The sequence below is a fragment of the Orbicella faveolata genome, unplaced genomic scaffold (genome assembly GCF_042242905.1).
Source record: "Orbicella faveolata isolate gen_17 unplaced genomic scaffold, um_ofav_v1 contig_4, whole genome shotgun sequence".
NCBI classification, from domain to species: domain Eukaryota; kingdom Metazoa; phylum Cnidaria; class Anthozoa; order Scleractinia; family Merulinidae; genus Orbicella; species Orbicella faveolata.
Genome location: NW_028301569.1, coordinates 3,675,349 through 3,685,000, shown reverse-complemented (window position 1 = coordinate 3,685,000; position 9,652 = coordinate 3,675,349). Strand labels below are relative to the sequence as shown.

The window sequence follows — 9,652 nt, the reverse complement described above, 5'->3', positions numbered from 1 at the left end:
AAAAGCATTATTGACTTTTTACTATTTTATACTATCATTTTATTACTTTTGTTTCTATACTTAGACTAGTTGATATCACAATTTATTATATGGCTGTGTCTCACAAGGACTGGTATCTACCGAATTCACGAATTTGATTGGCTGAAATCGATATTGACCGCGGTCTAGATTTTCCCATCTAGATCGGCATCTAGACCGGTTTCATTTTGCGTTTAAAAAAAGTAGCAAACTAAAATACAAAAATGTCGACCATTTTCTTTTAGTTTCTTCTCAATCATTTATGGAAGTGCCAAAAGCTTGATGACAAAAGAAAAGTAAAGAGAACAAGCAAATTTCGCCAGGTTTAAGTTAAGCTCATCGCCGTTCGCAAGCAAAATGTCAGCAAACCAGTTACATTAAACAAATTAAAGTTTTCTTCTTTGCCATATAATAAACATCTTATTAACCGAGCTAAGTCGGTCTGTATGGGAGAAACTTGACTTCGGTCGTGAGTACAGAACTCACTGCGTTCGGTCTGTACTCAATACCTCGGTCAAGATTCTCCCATACAGACCTCCTGCTCGGTTATTAAGAGCTAATTAAAATGAACATTTTATTTATTACACCTAGTAGGGCATATTTGCATTCATTGTATGCGATATGTGAATAAAATAAGTTACTACTACTAATAAGATCCCGTCCACTCTATGTCAGAGGAATTTGAAAACGGAGCTTTCACTCTGGAAACGCATCAAATGATTTCCATTCACACTACGCCGGAGGAATTTAAAGACACAACAATCACCGGTCATTTTGGATTTGTGTTTGAGGTAAACTCCGGCGGTCAGGGAAATCACATGATTATCGTGACGTCATCGTTTTAGAAAAGCTCCATTTTCAAAATGTTTTCCGTCCTCGGGAAATCGAAAAGCCGTCGTTTTCAAATTCTTCCGGTTTGAAGAGCGTTTGCGGAAAGCTCCGTTTAGTGTGGACGGTAGGCGTAGTGTGGAAGCTGCCTTATTTGTTGTCGTTATATCGACTTCTATCTATTACTACAAGGTCATCAGCTAGGCCTTAGAAAAAAAAGCAACTATATGATTACAAAATTGCCAGTTAATGACTCCGTATATTGTAGAACTGTATTCAAGAGATCCGTTTTCTCGTTTTTTTTCACCAATTTGTAAAAATATTTTTTTTCTTGTTGTTGTTGAAATCAATATTACCTACTCGAGTTTTCTTTTCTGTATTTGTATATTGTATATTTTTTCCTCTGTAAACTAAAGAAAAATGAACGTGTGCGTTGTTGTCTTTAAGAAATGGATAAATTTCGAGACGTTTCCCTCCTTTGTCAAAACAACAAACCACTAACACCAACATGACGAACGTGTTTACCTTATTCCACTCTGCTGCATTCAGCTGCAGAACTCAGCAATGAGCTAATTGGTAGCTAAAAAGTTTAGATAAGCTGTAGACTGTGTGCTACTTGTAAGATTTACCACGGTCACCTTTATTTCTGTTCCTCCAAAGTACAAATTGATTTCGATGTCCCTGGTTTTCCAAGCTTCTGGTGTCTCAAGTACCAATCCTCGACCAGGATTCTTTTCCACACCAGAATCGGTGACAAACTCCTCATCTGAACGTCCTGATTGGAAAAACCAATTTTTCCGTGTCTTTGTTCGCGTGTTAAAGAAGCAAAGCTGGGGAATCTACGCTTTTCTCCGACTTTAACGACTTCATTGACTTTGACGAATTTGAGGAAGACATCTTTACAGCGTGGGATTCCTGCTATCACTTCTTTCGTCGATTCCGGATGCAGCCCATCTAAAAACCACTTGTGTACACGGATGCCGTAGGTCAAAGTCATTATTCGAGACTCAAGCAGGTCAGGTTTCTGCCCAAACATCACTGCTCCTTGAACAACTGCATGATAGCAGCGTTTCGCGGCACTAAAATGCGGTAAGTGCTACCAAAATGAATCTTGATCCTTTCCTGAAGAATTGCTGAGTCAGCGAAACCTCCTACGTGAAAGACGTACTTGACTCTCGACAATTCTGGTCAGGCGAATAGGTTGGAGAAATGCGAAATGACGCCATCCAACGCTGGACTAAAAAGCTGCCTCATGACTCTTGGCGCAAGACAAAGGTACTCGTTACGGAGGACTTTGATTTCGTCCAGGCTGTATTGCTGTTGGATCACAGCGTTTTTATATCTAAACCCTCGCTGCTCGGAAATTTGTCAGTAAAACTATTAGGTAACCAAAACTCTTGTCGTTTGTCCCTCCAACAGTCGCTTCAAGCGTTTCTTCCATTCTAAATTTTCCAAGAGGCAAAACCAATCGACGGGGTTCTGACGGGCATAATTCTCGATAAACGTTTGGGTAAAAATTGATTCAAGAAGGTTTCTGAACTGCCTGTTGACATTCTGTCCGCCATAATTACCGCCGGTGGCTTTGAAAATCTCTCTAAGTGCTCCGTTTTCCTGAATGTGATGTGCTGATACGTTAAGAGTTCCTCCTAGAAAAAATAAACATATAAATAAATAAATTATAATATTTAGAGAGGAAGCCAAATCAGCCACAGCTAATTTTCATGCAGGTTCTCTAACCTGATCAAATTGGAATTTGGCAATGCCGGATTTTCAGGATGGAGGGAAACCGGAGTGACCGGGAAAAAAACCCTTGGAGCCAGGCGAGAGCCAACAACAAACTCAAGGAAGCAGTGATACATTAACAAAAAAAAAAGGAGGAAAATGAAATCTGGCTGAAATAAAATCGGATTGCAATGCTATCTGAAATGTAATGAAACCGAAATGCAATGAAATTAATATCTTTTGGCACCAAAGCCGGTGTCATGTACATATAAGTTTTTTGGTTGTATTCTTTTTTCGAATGCTTCTATCTTATTACATAATAAGTCAGCCATCTGTCTTCTTTCTCGACCGTTGTAAATGTTGCGAATCAATCGGTCTACTTAGGTTCAGAAATAAGTTCTTAATGCAGAGGTAGATAAGGTCTGCATACGAGCCAAGTCGGCACTTATCTCTGGTTTCTGAAGCATGAAGCGAATAGGGGTATTTCTACTTCCTCCCAGACGGGGACGGGACGCTAGTCCATCGCAAGGTTACCACCAGCATTAAATTCGCCGGTACTGATTTACACACTTGGGGGAAGAAAGGCACTGAAATAGTCAAGTGTGTTGCCTAAAAACACAACGCAATATCCTCAAACAGGACTCGAACCCGGACTGCTCGATCCGGAGTCGTTCGCATTAACCAGCAGGCCATCACCTTTCCGATCCTCAATGTAGTTACTTAAAAATTCAAACCAAATCAAATGACATGTTGAATAGTAATATTTGCTGCTAAACCTAAAAGCCAGTTCTTGCTGAAATATTAAGCGAGTAAAAAAAGATTCAAAATTCATCAATGGCTGTATTTAAATCACTAATGTCCTTCCATATTCAGCACTGTTTTTTTGGAAACTTTTTTTGTCTACCTCAGAGGCATGAAAGCTGATTAATTCCTAAGTTGATTGAAGCTGATGGGTATTCACTTTTTCTTTGCCAGACTCAGATGCCTCGCATCTTGTCGATCTACACAGAGATTCCTCATCAACTTTTGTGCAGGGGAAAACCGAGGGTACGGCTCCCAGTTTCAATAAGTGTACTCAGTTTAAAATCACTTGGTAAGAAGTGCTCGGAACAACAGAAATTATTTCCTACCGAGGTAAAATAGGCATCTCCCCTTTTCATAAGTATTTCCCACTTTTTCATCCTTTGTTTATCTGGCTTGTCCGAAGGAATCTCAGTCGTGGAAATGATAAATCAGGTCGGTTTTTGCTTCGATTATTAGAGTTTGCAGCCGCACAACACTTGTGTCCAACTCTTTTCCTTTTCCTTACCACATTTGCTCCAGACAAGTAGCTCTAAGCTACATACATTTGGATTTTTTCGTTCTTCCCCAACATTTCGTCCGCCATTTTGAAAGCTCGAGGGTTATTAAGCCTCGATTGCATGCAACTTCCGGTTTTTTTCTGGAATCGGTGTATTGCTATTTTCAGCCTTTTTCCAGTTACTATTTGGACCTAAAGTACAGTCGAACCTATGACTATTTTTACCATGTTTATGTTTAACAACCGTTCTTTAACTCAAAATCTCAACGGCCTCAGTCAGATAATCTCTCCTATCTATAATGTTCCTAAGAATTTGGCGTAACCCTTACTTTCTGCTGAAGACGAGAAGACCTTGCCAGCTTTCCCCCTGTCTCTCTTTTCCTTCCATAATGCCATTTGTTGATAATACAACTTCATATTTTTTTGCTGGTGACCCACTGATAAAAATATGAAGCATCCTTTCGAAGATCTCTTTCCTTTTTCCTTAAGCGTGTCTTTAGGGGTTTTAGGGCACTGCTCACTCAACTGAGAGTGAGAAAAATACTCAGCAATGACGGACTCGATTTATTCAACGTTGGACGTTTTAGCATATATAAGAAAGCCTGGGTTTTACGACCAGTCGACATCGCACGTGAGAGAGGAAAACACATTTAAAACTCTGGAAATGCGTCTTTACTTCGACTCAGACGTTTAAAACAATCACTGCATTCTTAGTTCCGAAATTCGTTGTCGGTCTATCTTGCCATTGGTGTCGTTTTCCCTATTTCGCTGGAGTAGTCTGTCGTTCGTCGCCAATTCATTGCTCTCATGTCGCCGTTTCAAGGCCATGTCGCTTGTCAGAATTTACCCCCAACAGGGTCCCACTTGTGTCTACAAGATATTTGGCTGCATCTAATACTCTCTTAGTTCTAACATTCTGAAACTGATAATGGTGCTTATAACTGAGACGCCTTTTAAATTTTATAGGAATAGTTTGTGATTCATTTAGTGGCCTTGGGAGACAATGTACAGTGGAATTGACATCACTTGGGTCATCTGCAATGTTTCCATGAATAGACAATTGACCTCCTCTAGGTAGTTCACGGAGTTGCATAAAAGGTATACGTGGTGATATTAGTCACTCTTCCAAAGATGTCAAATTTAATACTTCAGGCTTGTCAGGAAACTCCATTTTATTGGCTTTAGAACAGCTGGGCAACTTGCCTTTCTTCAGATTTGAATCACAAGTTATACAAATCCATTCAGAGTCATTAACACTTTTAAAACCAGTAAGGCAGGACTTGACCACATCTTGTGAGCATTTCACCACAGAGGACTTGTACCACAACTGATCAACAACAAGTGCATACATATTCTGGGCCAAGTGCAATGTTTCTGTGAAACAAACTGATCCTGGACATTGCATTAATATCTTCTGTAACCTATCACTACCGAATGTTACTTGTGATACATTTGGGAGATCTTGAAAAAGTGTTTCATTAACTACAGCAACTGTATGGAAACTTGAAACAGTTTCGAGCATTTCTTTGGAATTTCTATCGATTTCTTTAACGTGTTCTGGGTTACCGGCTTTCTTTCTACCATCATTAGTTTATAAGGTGTGTTCTATATTTGCTCCTTTTGGACAGCAGGTGTACACCTTTTTCTCCAACACCCGTTGGTTTGATTTTGATTTTGATGGGAAATACATCGTACCCCGCGGGAGAATAGACCATTTTACAGCTGTCTGCTCAGTGACCTGGCCTCTGAATGGCAGCGAGGCTGGAGGTGACCTTGTTTTGATAATGACCTCACTGATTTTGTTGTGTAAATCAAGTTGGTCAAATGCTAAATAGTTGGCATTAAATGAGGAGAGGCGAGAGGTTTGTATCAAAGTAAGGTCACCTCCAGCCTCGCTTGCATTCATAGGCCAGGTAACTAAGCACACAACTGTAAAAGGGCCTATTCTAGGTCGGGCACACGATATTTTCAAACTGAAGTTTTAGGTTCATTAATGCACAAAGTCCGGCTATTTTAGTACAAGTCCTCTTGACCTGAAGCCAATAACAATTGCTAGTCAATTGAAGTTTTCCACAGTGTACCCATGGGAACGACAATGAATCTGTACCGCAAAATATCTGTACACAAAGTTAGCTTTTAGTTTTACGTTTTTATTCGAGCTGTTATATAGAGTGTTTAACAAGAATCAAATATTACTTAAGGATAGTTGTGCAGTTCAAAACACCTCTTCAGATTCTAGTGCCTCTCGACTATGAGGTTATTTCGGCTAGCCAGCACCCCCATCATGCTTGCTTTCAAATATCACTGGTGAATTCTTCTTTCATTTTGACTATGGGGTGAAATGAAATTTTGTTGCTGATGGTAAGTAAACCCCTCTCACGTGGTTAAGTTGTTACGTGCACTGTCAACAAGTGTTTTTCTTCTGCACATTAAACTCCGTTACTAAAATACCTATTTTAGCTTAAATAACACTCTATAAAGAGGTATTCCTCTGTTTAAGAAAAAGCAGTTAACATAAATCGTTATCGAATTACAGCAAAATGGTTAATAGGTCTTAATATCAGAAACAAAGCACTTTAATGTGCGACAAACGAGCAATAGCATACTCATATCAATAAGAACATGTTGATTGAACAAGGCAGATACGGATAGTATCATTAAATAACAACGTGAAAATACTGTACTAACTGCTGTACTAAATATTTTCTTCAGTAATCATGAATTGTGTTGACCAGAGAAATAATATATTCTTACTTACTACTGATATATTGAGTGAGTTTTACTAAAACCTCAAGTTATATAACAACCCATAAAAACTATATGAAATATCTTCCTTGTTCTGACTTAATCAGCTGGTAATAATGAAAATTGAACTGCAAACTGCAGCTAATATTACTCTGATATATCAACGAGGTGTTGTTAAAACAGCAAGTTGCTTTATTAAAACTCTGCAAACTAGTTATGAAATATTTTTTTCTTGTTCTAGCTTGATCTGTCAATGAATTTTACCTCGCAATTACTAAAGCAAGCTGCAGTTAATATTACTACTGACATATCAACGAAGTGTCACTAAAACAGCGAGTTGCTTTATAAAAACTCAACAAACTACTTATGAAATATTATCCTTGTTCTGACTTGATCAGTTATTGAAAATTAACTCGTATTTACTAAAGCAAACTGCAGTTAATATTACTACTGACATATCAACGAAGTGCCACTGAAACAGCGAGTTGCTTTACAAAAGCTCTACAAACTATTTATGAAATATTATCCTTGTTCTGACTTGATCAGTTATTGAAATTTAACTCGTATTTACTAAAGCAAACTGCAGTTAATATTACTACTGACATATCAACGAAGTGCCACTGAAACAGCGAGTTGCTTTACAAAAGCTCTACAAACTAATTATGAAATATCATCCTTGTTCTGGCTTGATCAGTTATTGAAATTTTAACTCGTATTTATTAAAGCAAACTGCAGTTAATATTACTACTGACATATCAACGAAGTGTCACTAAGATAGCGAGGTGCCTTATAAAAACTCTGCAAACTAATTATGAAATATTTTCCTTGTTCTGACTTGATCAGTTACGAAATTTAACTCGTATTTACTAAACAAGCTGCAGCTAGTATTACTACTGACATATCAACGAAGTGCCACTGAAACAGCGAGTTGCTTTACAAAAGCTCTACAAACTATTTATGAAATATTATCCTTGTTCTGACTTGATCAGTTATTGAAATTTTAACTCGTATTTACTAAAGCAAACTGCAGTTAATATTACTACTGACATATCAACGAAGTGTCACTAAAACAGCGAGTTGCTTTATAAAAACTCTGCAAACTAATTATGAAATATTTTCCTTGTTCTGACTTGATCAGTTACGAAATTTAACTCGTATTTACTAAACAAGCTGCAGCTAATATTACTACTGACATATCAACGAAGTGTCACTAAAACAGCGAGTTGCTTTATAAAAACTCTGCAAACTAATTATGAAATATTTTCCTTGTTCTGACTTGATCAGTTACGAAATTTAACTCGTATTTACTAAACAAGCTGCAGCTAATATTACTACTGACATATCAACGAAGTGTCACTAAAACAGCGAGTTGCCTTATAAAAACTCTGCAAACTATTTATGAAATATTATCCTTGTTCTGACTTGATCAGTTAATGAAATTGAACTCGTATTTACTAAAGCAAACTGCGGTTAACATTACTACTGACATATCAACGAATTGTCACTAAAACAGTGAGTTGCTTTATAAAAACTCACCACTCTATTTACTTTCCTTGTTCTGACTTGATCAGTTATGAAATTTTAGCTCGTATCTACCAAAGCAAACCATCGTAATCGCACTTAAATCAACTATACGGTAAACGAGCAATCTGGCGTTATAACAAAAAAGAACATGAATAAGTAAGTCCAGTGATGATGGATACCAATGGTAAAATAGTACCAAAGGCAGTTTATTATGTAACCTAACTTGAAACCTTCGCATGTTATAACGTTTACATGTTTAACTTTGTACGTAAATAGTTAAATAGGTAATTTTTTTTTCCGTGCATACATCGGCACAGAGTTAAATAAACAGTCAGCCCTTTTAGAAGAGTCTATCTCATACTATTCTAAATTGATCAAATTAATGAACTGATCAGAGAATTCTTCAGATAAGTTACTGTAACGAATATCTTTTGTAAACTTAACATTATTTCAAAGGTAATGGAGGCTGTTTACTTCCACAAAGGCTGTTTACGACTATTACTTAGTTACTTCGTTTTGTTCATGTAGCATTTAAAGGGAAAGTTCTTATATTATTCTGACCAACTAGAGCTGCTTCATTTGCAAACAAACTGAAATCATTGCAAATTTCGTCTCATTTTCGGTGCAGAAATTTGTACAACTCAATAACCACAAAAACAAAAAAAGCAAACAAGGTTTAAAGCGATTACAGAACAAAGTAGCTCCAAAACAAAGAACAATTTCACAAGGTCTGCTTCAGATTTGTTTGACTACTACCAGTAACATTTGTAGTAAATATTTTCTTTACTGCTTAAAAGGAAAATGCCAGATTTAAAATTAAGTTTTCACAAAAAGCCTACAAATTAAATCATTCTATCTTACTTGGTGACGGTTTTTCAAGGTTACAGTTTGGTACATAAAAATACTATTTCATCCTGAACAAAACACACACTACACTATATTGCTGTGCTTAGAAACATAATAGCAACCATTATGTCATATATTTACTTTCGTTTAACGAACACTTGACCATTTCCCAATTTCTTTCCGGTGGTGCTCGTCTTGACTTGCTCACTTGCTGGTTCATCTTGAGCTCCAAGATCTTCAACCTTGGAGTATTGCACGCTGTCATATTTTCCCATGTTGAGCAGTTCCGTGTATGTCTGAAAGGAATAATAATAATAATAATAATAATAATAATAATAATAATAATAAGAAGAAGAAGAAGAAGAAGAAGAAATTAGTATTACAAAGAGTTTAAAATAGTAAGTATTAACCCAGAATAGCCAGGATGGGACATAGTGATTAAAAAGTTCTCTGGATAAGATGCGGCATGTTTGCAGTAGGTAAATTCTTGCCTTCAAATATGACAGAGAGACAGAGAGGCAGACAATCGAACTTTTAGTTTTTCTGATTTTTTTTTTAGTTAGAGAATACAGCTGCGTAATTCTATAATTATAATCGTCATGGTCTTTAAACAAGTCCATGGAATTCTGTTAACCTCGATTAATAATTGTCTCATTACTACAAACCTCC

At 37.0% G+C, this 9,652-nt stretch overlaps 1 pseudogene; it reads right to left on the bottom strand.

The window, feature by feature from the left end:
• Window positions 1-1,055: 1,055 nt before the first annotated feature.
• LOC110044299 (heat shock 70 kDa protein 12A-like) lies at window positions 1,056-5,219 on the bottom strand (annotated as a pseudogene).
• Between the last annotated feature and the right edge of the window lie 4,433 nt (window positions 5,220-9,652).